Below are 12,961 nucleotides of genomic sequence, written 5' to 3'. Positions count from 1 at the left end.
AGTAGTACACTATAGTTGCTTTTAATGCAGCTCCAACAGAAAATAGTAAGGGAAGCGCATGTTGCAATTTACCACAAGTTTTTGAAATGTCCCTTGCCGTTTTGTGCTACATTACATATTGATGTTGTGCATAAAAACGCTCGAAATGCCATGACAGGAAAGCGCACCGCAAAGAACATAAGGTCACACATTTTTTTAAATGGTCACATATTGCATCAATTACTCACCGACGTGTTCTCTCTGTTGACATGGAGTGACCAAAATTACATAATGTGCTATTATACAAAGGCCCTCTTGGGGTCAGTGGGAGCCAATTAAGATAGTAATTGTTAATTATATGCTCTGTTTAGCTCTTAAGTGTCAACTGTGTCGAGTCATTTCGATGAACACCACTTTTTTTTTCACTGTGAAAAGATCAGAGTGTCAAAGTGCCAAATGCACTGTAATGGGATTAAAGTCATTACAATTGGCTGTGTGTGTGTGTGCGCGCGAGAGAGAGTGCATGTGTGTGTGTGCATGCGTGTATCTGTTCATTCGTTTTTCATTTCTTTTAATTTGTTGACATACCGTATTTGCCGGTGTATAAGTCGACTCGGTGTATAAGTCAACCCCCTAAAATTCGACGGAAATTTACGATTTTATGATATATCCTTTGTATAAGTCGAGCTCAATTGTTGCATTATATTAAACTTCAAAATTCAATCAGAAATATGCGAAATTTATTGACGAAATGTGTTCAAATTCGCGAGTTTGTAGCGAGCAATCTATACGCCATTTTAAATATTATTTACTTCATGACCCTGTGATATCACGCGCCGAGAGAGAGACTAACAACAATGAACACTCTTAGAAACTGGTTTATTTTTAGTTAAGAAACAACAAATTATAATTATAAAGTGATTGCCGGTACATAGAGTTCAAAATTCGTCTTCATCGTCGCTATTTCCGAAAAGCGTTTGGCGAATATTTTCTAAGTGCCAACGGCTCTTGCGCCATAAAGAGTCCGCCTCGGCTGGTTCCCCATGTCGGCCACCACAAGTGAAAATTCGGCCTCTTCTCCTGGAACTCTGGCCAAGTTTGGCGAATATTTCTAAGTGCGAATGACTCAACCGCCGTAAAGTGTCCGCCTCGGCTGGTTCCCCGTGTCGGCCACCACAAGTGAAAATTCGGCCTCTTTCCCTGGAAGTCCGGCCAAGTTTGGCGAATATTTTCCAAGTGCCAACGACTCAACCGTCGTAAAGTGTCCGCCTCGGCTGGTTCCCCGTGTCGGCCACCGCAAGTGAAAATTCGGCCTCTTCCCCTGGAAGTCCGGCCAAGTTTGGCGAAAATTTTCAAAGTGCGAACGACTCAACCGCCGTAAAGTGTCCGCCTCGGCTGGTTCCCCGTGTCGGCCACCGCAAGTGAAAATTCGGCCTCTTCCCCTGGAAGTCCGGCCAAGTTTGGCGAATATTTTCTAAGTGCCAACGACTCAACCGCCGTAAAGTGTCCGCCTCAGCTGGTTCCTCCGGACGGCCAGAACAAGTGAAAATTCTGCCTCTTCCCCTGGAAGTCCGGCCAAGTTTGGCGAATATTTTCTAAGTGCCAACGACTCAACCGCCGTAAAGTGTCCGCCTCGGCTGGTTTCTCCGGTCGGCCAGAACAAGTGAAAATACGGCCTCTTCCCCTGGAAGTCTGGCCAAGTTTGGCGAATATTTTCTAAGTGCCAACGACATTCATTTAGACATGGCGATTGAATGTTTACGTACCGGTAGCGCGATGACTCGCACATTCACTCAATACCCAGTACGTCCCCCTAGCAGTTTCGATGTTCGTTATTGAGGTGAGACTATTTGAAATTGTTGCTGAGGATGGTGTTAATGCGACGAACGCTTTATATTGATTCAGTTTCTCGCTGTTTGATGAGCCTGACGGACGCACACCCACGCACAATGAGATGCATGAGAAACGCCCTTGGTTACCATCACATTTGAAGCGATGAATACGAAGTTAAATTTTATGACTCGGTGTATAAGTCGAGGTCGATTTTTTTCGGTCGATTTTGGATCGAAAAAGGTCGACTAATACACCGGCAAATACGGTATTTCTGTGCTTCCAATTTTATTACGGTTTGTTAATGTTTTGATTATTTTCACGAGGATCGATTTAAAATGTTTTGAGTAAAATAAAAAACTGTCAAATGATGACATTAAAAATATAGGAGCAGTTGTTGGAGGTACACAATTCAGCATATTCTTTTTCGTACATTTTTTTTTTTAAATCGTTATGAATTTTACCACTATTCATCCCAAAGGAAAACAAGACAAAAACTGCATGTCTAAAATGTTTATCTGACAGTGTGATTTATTCAGATGGCTTTGTCGCATTTTACACGTTGATGCACGTCCCGTTTGAGAAGGACGGCGGAAATGATCCGAAGAGCATGATGGTATGCTAATGAGGTCTCAGTGGCATAGCTCGCTTCACTAAGTGACCTTCCCAGCTGAACTGGACAGGAAGAAGAATGGATGGAAAAAAGAAAGTTAATGAACAGCCTTGTCCACTTTCAAGGACTGTTTGTGATGCAGATGTGCACACTCAGATTGACTGGAAAATGGGTCGCCTTCCCTTTTTTTTGGATGACATCACACGCAGTCTCATTTAAGTGTGCTAATGAAAAACGCTGAGTGCAATTTTTGCTTGGAAGTTGTTAGCTGGTTTGGTAGTTAGCAGAATTTCACAAAATCGATAGAAATATTTTGCTCGAGACTCGGTGGCGTGGTGAAAAACTGGAGCCATAGTCAGCCATAGTTAGCCATTTCTTAAAAAGAGGGCGAAGGGCCAAACAAAGTGAGCATACTCAAACGGATGCGACTGTCATCCCCTCCCCACTCACGGTTGTCTCCCTCGACCGATTAACGATGCAGCAACGTCAAATATCAATATTGTCACTCTGCACTCGAATGTGCTTGAGTCGGAGTGTGCCTGATTCAACAATATGCATTAAAGAGTGTTGCAGACAAAAAGCCATCTTTTGATAATGTCATAAGCTTAATGGAACAATGCCGCTTCACTTTGCTACTGATTGTTAATGCTGAGGGAGGAAAACGTGAAACTTAACCCAGCAGATCTTTATGTTTATTTACATCTTCTATGGTTTTTGTGATATATTCAATGCAATTTTTTTAGGAGAATCAACTAAAGTAGCCCATGTCTAATCATTTGGAACACAGTGTAAGCTTGGGCATCCACACACAACCCTGACTTATTTTTCGTTAAATTTACCCACGTTAGGTTTAAAAATATCCAGGGAAGGACATGGATTGTGAAAATGAGACAGGGGGAGGAATCAATATGGCATCCCAGAGGTCCCAGTGAAAAGGGTGCCTCTGGTTGTTGGAGGGGAGAAAGAGAGCTTGTCATTTGTGGAACTTTAATTAATAGTGCCTGCCCCTGAGACCAAGAGACAAAATGGAGGTAAGGCCGGTTGTATGACACCTAAACTCAGCTGGGTGGACAAGAACATTTGGAGGACATCTGGATTCTATCATCGCTTCTTCGTGTTTATTCATTTTGATATCCAGGCTCATCTGCTGACATTAGAACATCCATTGCTGCTTTTCAATTAAGTATTGGTTGGATAATAATCCTATAAAGTTCATCCATCCATCTTCTTCCGCTTATCCTGGGTCGGGTTGCGGGGTCAGCAGCTTCAGGAGGGACTCCCAGACTTCCCTCTCCTCCCCAGCCACTTCATCCAGCTCATCCCGGGGGATCCCAAGGCGTTCCCAGGCCAGCTGAGAGACATAGTCTCTCCAGCGCGTCCTGGGTCGTCCCCGGGGTCTCCTACCGGTGGGACATGCCCGGAACACCTCCCCAGGGAGGCATCCTGATGAGATGCCCAAGCCACCCCATCTGGCTCCTCTCAACGTGGAGGAGCAGCGGCTCGACTCCGAGTCTCTCCCGGATGACCGAGCTTCTCACCTTATCTCTACGGACGAAACTCATTTCGGCCGCATGTATCCTGGATCTCGACCCATAGCTCGTAACCATAGGTGAGGGAAGGAGCATAGATCGACCGGTAAATCGAGAGCTTTGCCTTTTGGCTCAGCTCTCTCTTTACCACGACGGACCGCTACAGAGTCCGCATGACTGCCGACGCCGCACCCATCCGCCTGTCGATCTGCCGCTCCAACCTGCCCTCACTCGTGAACAAGACCCCAAGATACTTGAACTCCTTCACTTGGGGCAGGACCTCATCCCCGATCCGGAGGGGGCATTCCACCCTTTTCCGACTTAAGACCATGGACTCGGATTTGGAGGTGCGGAACCTCATCCCGACCGCTTCACACTCAGCTGTGAACCGCTCCAGTGAAAGCCGGAGATTACGGCTTGAAGAAGCCAACAGCGCCACGTCGTCTGCAAAAAGCAGAGACGCGATGCTGAGGTCCCCAAACCTCAAACATATACGTATATATATGAAAAGCAGTAGCCATCGAGTCCAGTTTTAGAGCGCGTTCGCTATTCCTCTCTGTGCGGGCGTGAACAGACAGCGTTGGGCGAGTTATGAATGGTGTGTGAAATTGGAAGTAAATAATAGCAGTGTACATGCCAAACCTTTGCTCTGTAACTCTGTAGAGTAGAGGTTGCATGCCCATCGCACTGAAATATGGCGCTGTCAGATCGAGGCACATACAGCAGCGCTGAGAAGGACACTGCGACCCAGGCAGGGACTCCAGTGGGGTGGGGTGGGGTTACTATTGCAACATCATTGAGCACACACTTTGATTAGGTACACCGGTATGATGGATATAAATATAATCAATTAATTCATTATAATTTTCCCATGCCTTAGCACTTTAAATTGCCCATATATGAATTGCACTCTATAGATAAACGAGCTCGACCTTGCCAAAACATTAGCTCGCACCGGCAACTTAATTAACGACAGCAATATTGATAATTGTGCATGCTACTTGAGAAATTAAAAATAGATTTCCAATTCAATTAGGTTCCACTATCAAGATCTTAAATGAGCACATTTGATCTCCCCAGCTCTGCCTTTTTTCCAAGTTGCATTGATAAATTCGACAGAGATGCCCTGGAAATTCGATTTCAATCGAGCCTTAAGTGGACCACCAAAAGTGTTCTTATTTCCATTGACTAATCAATATAATGATTTAATCCAGGCATTGAACAGCTGGTGGCACATCCAAGCTGTCTGTATGAAAATTAATCAACACCGAGGGTCCAATTAGTCAATAATGAGCGTCCATCCGTGTGTGTGCGTGCGTCTATGTGCAAAATGTGTATGAATACATGCGCGTGCAGGGGAGGCAACAGTAGCGGGGGCCCCTTGTGGCGTGGCGAGGCGATAACAGCAATGAATGGCCCCGCCAAGCACCTAATGAAGCATCAACGACTGACTGAGGCAGGACACTCTTGCTCCCGTTTTCATTTTTCATCCCCTGGAAGAGGGACCGGGCTGAAGATAAAAGGTTACACAGAACCACGGAAAGCGGCACTGAGGACATCAGCTCAACAGAAGCATCGGAGAGGCAGCAAAAATGTGGCACCTCATTTATTACGTTTGTTAGCAAGCCACGTTTGCTGAACGGGCAGAATTCGCCATGACTGTTCACCTGTGGCATTCGTCGATGGAAGATTGGAGGTTATTGAAACACAGCGTATGGATTCCACTCAATTAATGAAGGCAGCTTCTGCCAGACTCAGCCCAAGTGATTAATTGGTGAGGAAAAATGTATTTCCCTCAGTGTTTTGCCTCGGATGAGCGCTTGAACTGCTGCATATTGTCACGAGCACCAGAGACAGCTCTGACATGCAGTAGAAGAACTTTTGACACTTTAGAAAAAAAAAAGTGTGGGACCCAAAGTTTCAGAGGATGTAGCGTCAGAATCCAACCTACATACATTTTCTATATATACAATCATTGAGATTTTATGACATGACGTCACTCGACTTGAAATTTGGTCGTGTTCTGCTTGAGGTTTTTTTTCCACACAGTAAGTCAGGATGTGCTCGAGAACTGAAGATTTTGACTTGAGACCTACTTGCCACTTGCAGGCCTAACAATTGATGGTATGGGAGTTTCTGTCGTAAAAAATAGCAAATACTCATTTTTCATAGTTAATTTCCAAGATCCAGTTTGTTGCTGTGTTTTCTTTGTCCTTTTCAACCCAGTGGTACACTTAACTCAGAACGCCCATAGGCAGCCTACAAATCTAATGATTTTTGTTGCTCAATCATAAAAATAACCAAAGAAAAATAATAAGGTCGTAAGGAAGTAATGTAAACAATCAGTCAATTCAGCAATGCGTGAGATTGGGGGCCTACTAGTGGCAGTAGCTCTCTGAACATCTGTTTAATTGCCTCATAGAATTATGTTCCTGATGGGAAACTATTGCCATAATACGATATAATTATGCAGTTGGAAAATGGAGAGAAAAAACAAGGAAATTGTCTCTGATCATCATGGTCTCTGCAACTGAAAATCAAATTAAAAAACACAAACTCTCAACTCACATATGAAAATACTAAGGGACAATCTTTTCAAGCCCAAATAAAGTGATGACATCAGTGCAATTTGATTGGATACTTAATGTTAATAATTTTTATTTATAAGGCGCCTTTCAAGGCGCTCTAGGTCGCCGTACAGACATAAAATAGTATAAAAAATAAGTCACGCCAGCGTTCACTCACATACGGTAGACACAATTCTTGGGTCTGGTGTCTTTCAGCTTCTTCTTCACAATACCCCACAAATTCTCTATAGGGTTCCGGTCAGGGGAATTGGCATGCCATGGTCAGTACACCATTTACTGGTGGTTTTGGCACTGTGGGCAGGTGCCAGATCATGCTGGAAAATGAAATCATCATGTCCATAGAGCTTTTCAGCAGACGGAAGCATGTAAGTGCTCTAAAATCTGCATTTACTCTGGACTTGATGAAACACAGTGGACCAACAACAGCAGCTGACATGGCTCCCCAAACCATCGCTGAATGTGGGAACTTCACACTGCATTTCAAGCAACTTGGATTTTGCTCCTCTCCAGCCTTTTCTTCAGACTCTGGCGCCTTGACTTCCAAATGAAATACAAAACTTGCTTTCATCTAAAAAGAGGACATTGGACCACTCTGCAACTGTCCAGTGCTTCTTTTCCATAGCCCAAGTCAGACGCTTCTTCCGTTGTTCAGAAGAAGTGGCTTGACCATGGGAATACGGCTATTGCAGCCCATTTCCCGGATACGTCTGTGAAGAGCGGCTTTTGATACCTGGACTCCAGCTTCAGTCCATTGTCTTTGAAGCGCCCCCCACTTCTGGAAGCGACACTTCTTCACAGTGCTGTTAAGGCTGCGCTCATCTCTCTTGGTGGTGCAGCGTATCCTGCCACATTTCCCCCTTCCAACAGACTTTTGGTGGATGTGCTTTAAAACTGCACTGTGTGAACAGCTTGCGCTTTGACAGATTTCTTTTTGTGTCTTACCCTCCTGATGGAGGGTGTCAATGATGGTCCTCTGGACAGCAGTCAGATCAGCAGTCTTCCCCATACTTGTGATTTAGTTTACTGAACCAAGCGGAGTGCTTTTCAAGGCTCAGGAAGCCCTTGCAGGTGTTTCGAGTTAATTAGACGATTCAAGCGATTAGTTGAATACCCTACTGGTATACTTATTCATGATATTCCAATATTTTGAGACAGGCTGTTTGAGTTTACTTAAGCTGTATGCCATAATCAGCAATATTACAATAATAAAAGGCTTGCAATCTTTCAGTTGATATGTAATGAATCCAGAATGTATGACATTTTTGGTTTTTTAAATGCGTTACAGAAAATGAAGAACTTCATCACAATATTCTAATTTTCTGAGACAGTCCTGTATACTGCATATACAACTGCAGCGCACCGCCGACCGACTTGGTAAACTGACATAACTCACTAACAAAACCTCACAACAAGACTGACCGAAGAAGACGTGAAACAAAAAGACAGGGTGACATTACCAATGACAGCAACAGGAACCACAAGGACAGCAAACGTGGCGACATCGACGATCCGACAGGGAGTGAGGGGACGACAGGCAGGTAGACAGGACTTATATACACGACAGGTAACAAGAGGCAGGTGGGAATAATCAAACTCATCATGGGCACACAGGAGGGGAGGGGCGAGCACACAGGAAGGGAGGGGCGCGCACACAGCACCCAGAAACCAAGACAACCGACACTTAGTGGAACAGCTAGGGCTAAGGCGTGACACTGGTCGCATTATTGTGACAGAGCCGTCGCTGAAATTTAGAAAATATTTTTAAAGGCCTGATGTACTTTCCAAAATGGAAGTGGGCCTCAGTGCGCAGGGAGCTTCATTTGGTCCGATCGCGCAACCACGGCGCGCCGGCCGGGCGCTCACTGTCTGTCTGTCTGTCGCATTGCATTGCATTGAGAGCGTCTTTGTGTTTTAGGATGGCTTTACTGCTCATTCAAATCATGCAAAAGCTGTCTATCACATCTTAATATCTGAACACTTAAATATGTAAATGAAAGTGCAATCACGTTTGTAAATGAATGGCTTCTGCTTTTTGAAATGTAAATAAACCAATCTACTGTGATAACGCAACAAAATTGCAATAACTGCCTTAACCATCAAAATGAAGTTTAACTGTAACCGTAGTCTTGAAACAAATCTGAATAAGGAAAAACATTGCAATAAAATAATGCAAACTGGTTTAAACTTGAGAGTAGCTGAGATCTGTCATGTCAGAAACATCTCACAAACATCCTCTGCCTCACTGTGCTCAGTGTCACTGGTCTCACATTTTCTGTTATCTCTTCACTTATTTTCTTCTCTTTTCTTTCTTACCGCTATTTTCTATTTTTCTTCTTCGTGCTACCGCTATTTTTTTTTTTTTTAAATTCTTCGTGACAGGGGTTCTCTTTGGCCTGGGGAGTTCAGTTCAGCATTCGCTTTAAAGATATCTGGCGCCATCTAGCGTTGTGAATGGGTATAATATCTAGCCATCGAACGTAAGACGACCCCCACTTTTTCCGTCTTCTTTCAATGCAAAAAACACCGTCTTATATTCGGGCCAACACGGTATATGGATGAGATCTGAATTGAAAAGCCTCAATTTTGCGGGGTGGTTTGAATTGTAGATAAACCCATGAGGGTGCCCAAAGGCAGAAATGAACTATGAACCACCTGTTGACCCAATGCCAAATGCTCAGCACACAGGAGACTTCACACAGCAGGTTAATTATGTTTTGCCTTCAGGCTGAGAGTCAACCAGCATGGGAAGCTTTCTGCTGCTACTTGCTTTTCAAAACACAATCAGTTTGTTTTTCAATTAGCATTTTGTCAGTGCCTTGTTTCACATTAGCACGAGATTGAGATGTGCTTTCAGAATTAGAGAAAAAAAAATGCTGGATTTAACTCATTCTCTCTTCCTAATTTACACTGAAGAAATTGAAAGGAGGCACGACGAGGATACGCAAGCTTGTGGGAGCTGTGACAATGTGCGTCCTTGGAGAGTGTGTTTGTTGTGTAGGGTGAATCACAAACACCCTTCTGGGAGTATGTCAGGTAAATTGTGATTAATGGGGCCTTTTAACACTCATACAAAGTCAGTGTGGATGATTAGGGATTGGCAGAGAAAATCAAGGTCACTCTTTTTTTCTACATGTCAAAGGTGAGATAAGGAGAAAATGACTTGTTTATTTGCCATGTTTTCTGTGGATGTTATACTACATGTGCATCAGTTCTCAATGACCGCTGTTCAAGGTCAGTCCTCAAAAGTTTGAATACGACTTTCTTGGAACCAGAGACAAGTTGCCAACACTATGGTCTTACTTTTTGCAGTATATGTTGAGTTGAAATTCTCTCATCTCATGTCAATTTCTGTTCCAGAACGACTGAGCATCAGTGCACAAAGCTAAAATGATAAAAGTGCTCAACACCATTAAAAAAAAACAAAAAACATTTGGGATTACCGAGTGCACTACTGTGGAAACTGTACTTACGCGAAATTTCTAGTAGAAGACCGAGACTTTTTGTGCTACACATGTTCTGGTTGATTTTCATCAGATGTGGAACAGGCGTCCTTATATGTGACTCAGTATTTCACTTTGTGTATTTCTGAACACCTTGTTAGCAAACAAGCTTGAATAACACCAAACTAGCAAATAATGATCTGATGTCCTAACGTCAAAATGTCCGTCCAGGACTCTTCCGCTATTACTAACGAGGGTATTTCGCTGAAGCCTTTCAAAGCCAATTGTGCTTGTCATCACGTGTTTGTATCCCACATTGGAAACAAAATCACAGCTTCCAGACAAACCGGGGTCAGAGTCTTTGTTAGACGCTGCCACCCCTGCGAAGGGAATAATGGCCTCTGTGGAGATGAGAATCTCATAGATCCTACAAGGGATGGGCACACGTGTGCCAAAAAGAGGTTAGTTGGCCAGATTATCTGAATTGACCTGTTTGGGATCTCTCAGCTGTTTGTTGCCGCTGCTTCACCTGAAAAAAATCAAACTAAATAAATAAATAAAATAATAATAAACGAATATCACTTGAGTTCCTCCAGGTTCTGCATTGCCAAATAACCACGAGAGAGCTCCTCTTGTCCCTAAAATGCGGATGGCTAGACTGCAAAACGAGATCATGTGTGACTGATGAACGCTATACAAAGTGAGCTTCACAGTTCATCATATTCATCGAGTGCCAATTTCCCACAGCACTGAACAATCACAGCTGATTATTTTTCCGGGAACAACTTGAGCCGATGATCAGCTCGGCGTTGCCATTTTTCTTTCGGCCTCTTACTCAATGCCTCTCTCACCTGCCGTCCTCACGTGTTCACTTGGGCTCTGAAAGAGCATCGACGAGATATCAAGATGGACGTAAAAGTCATTGTGGCTTGACAAGAAAATAAGAATCATCAATCAAAGGCTTTGGCTACTTACGAAAGATGTCAGACGGACCCGAGGGTCCTGAGCACCCACTCGGACTGTGTTTATTTCTGGACGCTCAACTAGATCATCGCATCAGACAGCTGGACACGCATTTCAAGTCAGAGAGGGAAAGTTCTTCCATGACCCTTAACTGTGCTGACCAGCTTGCGGCCCACTTGTCTCACCGCCATGGGAGATAGCGGAGGAGAAAGTATTCATCATCCATATCGCACCATCGGCATCATTCCTCTTGTTCCTGCTGCGCACTGACAGAGCTTTGTGTTTCGGTAGCCGTCAAGCTCTGGGTTCATGTCACGTGCACGTAGGAATGAATATTGGACTCCTTGTCGACACCTGCGTCGCAGATAAGGCAATGAATATACAATTTTGTCCTACCTGCTACTGTCCTGATTCATGGCAAATGAATGAATGGCTGTCTGCAACTTCATCTCAAGTTCATCCTGTTTCATAAATGACTGTTCTGACATCAAAAAAAAAAAGCTAACGGGCAGGAACAAAAGGACATTTACAGTCCGTGCCTTTCTACAAATCAATTCAAGGGCAACGTCACAAATCGATAATGAGGCAAACGATGCCGTATGTTTGGTTTAGCTATCTGTGAATTAGGCGTGGTCCTATTGGAAGGTCGTTAAAAGGGGAGGACGTTACCTCCAGCATATTTCAAAAGCACATTTATGTGTCAATACTTCATTATGAGAAAATATGAATGCTCGCTCGCTCGCTCGCACTGCAGACATGCGTTGCGTAAGTGATAGAATTGTAAGCGACGAAGCGACTTTTATATTCAGCGGGGCGGCCTCCTTTTCCTCATTCAACAGCAACGCCTTCATCGGCGTGCAGAGGCCAACGCGCTTCGTAGCAAATATTTGGCAAAAACGTGACCTGCGTGTCGCACGACAAAAATTGAAAAAGCGGAGTGAGATGCAGTGGAGCATTGCATTAGAATAGATTACATTCAGTCCATGGCAGTTCAATCAGCCATCTTATTTTGGAGCTTATTATCCCTTCCAAATTAAATTGCATACTGAAATGAAAGCAAATACGTACATAACAAATCTGTTAAGTGGGGAAAAATAGAAGCATCATTTGAGACTATGGCATAAACGAGCATCATGATTGTCCTGATTATTTCTCCAAGATACTGTTAAGTAATTAGCATTAGTACGCATTATCATCCAAAGGATGAGGATTTCTTCTCACTTTTGGTTGTATTATTAGCGATGCGACAATATCGGAATCTCACCGTCTAATATCTTCACAGTATTAATGTCATGGTAGGGTATGATTGTCGTATTGTAATAATTATGCTAATCCATAATAATATTAGCTTGGGGTGGGGGCGGAAAGCGACACGTGGAAAATAAAGTGCCAGGAATGGGAATATCTGTGCGTGTAGAGAAGTTCGAAAAGTGCCCCAGTATGGCGGCGTAAGTTTTATGAGCTGGAAAAAGAGAAGCTAGTTTGGCCTGTGCAGGAACAAGGAGAAACAAGTCCAGCTGTAACGGTGCCAAAACAATGTCAACAAAATTCCACTCGCTGTGTGCTTGCGTACAACCAGGTATTCCGACAAAGCCACAGATAAAAATAAGATTCGACTTTCCTGTCAAGTTGACCATTTTTACATTGCGAGTCAATATTTTTTTGGGTCGTGCATCTTCTGACCGGTTCATCCATTTGTGGATCTTCAGAACTCCTTATCCTCATGAATTAATCAATCAATGGGGTATGCTGGAACCTATCTTAGCCACCTATTAGATCAGGTGGCTGGATCGATAGAGGTCTTGCGATGTTGTTAAGAGAGTCTTGATGTTGTTTAAGCGAGAGCTACAGCCAGTCAGTTCAGCCCGTGCTTGAGTAAATATCAGCCGAGCTCCTCCGACGTGATCATCCTGAAAGCGCATACAGCACCATTCATCACTGCCAGGTTGAAGGCCACAAGGCATTATTTAAGAACCACTCGCCCTTCCGCACCAATACTCACCACTCCGAACACAAGCC

General features: G+C 43.8%; 1 long non-coding RNA gene across 6 annotated transcripts in view; it reads right to left on the bottom strand.

Annotated features, from left to right (window-relative positions):
- LOC148387936 (uncharacterized) overlaps positions 1 to 12,961 on the bottom strand; it is a 60,841-nt gene that overhangs the window by 43,204 nt on the left and 4,676 nt on the right. The window contains exon 1 of one of the 6 annotated variants that reach the window (XR_015862596.1): positions 7,997 to 8,086. The exons of the other annotated variants lie outside the window; for them this stretch is intronic. This is a non-coding gene — a long non-coding RNA (uncharacterized LOC148387936). Of the gene's footprint in view, positions 1 to 7,996; positions 8,087 to 12,961 lie in introns of those variants that run through there. 6 annotated transcript variants of the gene reach the window in all.

Source organism: Syngnathus floridae, chromosome 14 (assembly GCF_059516105.1).
Source record: "Syngnathus floridae isolate MCC-2025c chromosome 14, RoL_Sflo_1.0, whole genome shotgun sequence".
Taxonomy (NCBI): Eukaryota; Metazoa; Chordata; class Actinopteri; order Syngnathiformes; family Syngnathidae; genus Syngnathus; species Syngnathus floridae.
Note: the sequence above shows the minus strand (reverse complement) of the source record. Positions and strands in the feature narration are given on the sequence as shown.